The sequence below is a fragment of the Ursus maritimus genome, assembly GCF_017311325.1.
Source record: "Ursus maritimus isolate PB19 chromosome X unlocalized genomic scaffold, ASM1731132v1 scaffold_X1, whole genome shotgun sequence".
In the NCBI taxonomy this organism is placed as follows: domain Eukaryota; kingdom Metazoa; phylum Chordata; class Mammalia; order Carnivora; family Ursidae; genus Ursus; species Ursus maritimus.
This window is the reverse complement of record NW_024423319.1, coordinates 29,316,346-29,318,355: the sequence shown is the minus strand read 5'-3', so window position 1 is coordinate 29,318,355 and position 2,010 is coordinate 29,316,346.

Here is a 2,010-nt window from a genome sequence, read left to right as displayed (position 1 = left end):
GCCTTGAGCTTGAATATAGGTAGGACGAGTTTGGGAGAGTGAAGTTCAAGGGTCTTGGAGCTTTGAAAAAATTTTTTAATAGAGTTGAAGGTCTAATATTAATCCCAGTAATTTTAAATTTGTAATAACTTAGAGGGCTGACTTGAAAGTTACCTTTGTTCAGCAATGTGTTCAAAAAGAACTTTATTATGGAAACTGTCAAACATATACAAAAATAGTGAGAATAGTATAATGAACCTCTACTTACACTTCACCCAACTTGAACATTTATTACCATTTTGCCAATATTAGCAAAGCTTTTCTTTATGCAAAATTTCATTTTGGTTTTCTTTCTTTCTTTTTAAAATGTTATTTTTAAGTAATCTCTACACCCAACGTGGGGATCAACTCACAACCCCGAGATTGAGAGTTTCAAGTTCCACTAACTGAGCCAGCCAGGCGCCCCTCATCTTGGTTTTCTATAGGCCTGTTTACTGCCCTTAAGACTTTAAACTATTTTAAAAAATTGTAAATACTTTAGAAGCTCCCCTTTACATAGCGGTAATCGATCTGTCAATTACAAATAATTCCTCGTTGTTCATTAAATAGGTCTCTCAGGGTCATTTTGTCTCAGAATGAGACATTTTGAGTCCAGCTTGAGTTGTTTTTCTTTGAGAGTGATAACCCTGTGTTTTCAGGAATTATCCTGTGATTTGGATTTTTCCCTGGTTCACACTGACTTTATCCTTTACCATCTTCCCTAGGTAATATCAATTACCAAAGAGGGCTGATAAATTGAAGAAAGCTGGTGTTTGCAGCCCTGAGTTTTGTGTAACAGCTGAGCTCTTCCTGTGGAGACACAATCACTTAAGGCCAGTATTTCAGGCTGGATCGCAGGAAGCCATTGGCTTGTTTGTCCAGGCAGAAACAGAGGAGTGTGAATGGGGCCTAAATGAGATAGTGATTGTCCATTAGCCCTCCAGGGAAGGATTGAGTCATACTGTCCAAAGGGCATTAAATCAATCTGGATTGCTGGAGTGGATGATTCACTTCCAAGCTGCTTGGATTAACAACATTATTATTTCTCTGCCATCGACCAGGCTTACTATGCCTGTGTGAAGCAAGACTAATATGCTTGAAAGCACTTAAAAGTGCTTGAAGCTTTCCAAGCTTCTAAAAATTTATACACAACCTGGTGTAAGTGCTTGGTATATCTGAGGCCTATCTCTAGGTGCTTCAGAGCCATTAGCTTCTTGACTGTGGAGGAGAAAACGCGACCTCCCATTTTTTGCTTTATTAGCATAGTAGCATAAATAAACTAGGAAAACAAAGCATTTTGTCAACGGTTTTGACTTTTCCAGAATTCCACTCATTCTAGCTATCCATAGGCTACTCTGTCATGTTTCTAATAGAGTCGACTTTCTTAAGCCTGCATAAAGGATGAGAGATCTGTGGTGTTCCTCCATTTCTCTTGAAGCAAGAACTTTGGGTTAATCATACTACTTGACTGTGAAACCCATCTACAAATCTCAGGGGGAAAATCTGCTTCCCACGGGCCTTGGGTATGATGGGATATGTAATTAGAGTCTCTGGGGTCTGAGTTAGTGTGGCTGCAAATCAGTTAAGCTCAGCACTTTCAAAACCATTTTCTCTCATGGAGGTGAAAAAGAATCCTACGTGCAATGTGAGTTTGAAGGAAAAAAAGCATCTGTGTAAATTGGGTCTTGGAGAGGCTTCTAAGACCTTTATTTTGTGGAGATAAATTATTCTCTCATTGTTCCCTACCTTCTCATCTTTGTCCTTGTTTGATAGTGGCTGACTCTGAAAGTAGGATGGGGGTATCAATAAGAGACATGTAATTGCCTTCTGTTTGAATGTGCAAGTCTTGAGATAAGAGCAATATTCAACTGGAATGCTTGCAAGGGTTGCTTTTTGTATTTGGATTTTTTTTTCCTTTGAAAGAGTTTGGTTAGTAATGACTGTTGGTTTCAAAGCCATGCTTCACAGCATCTGTCTGTTCACATTTCTTGA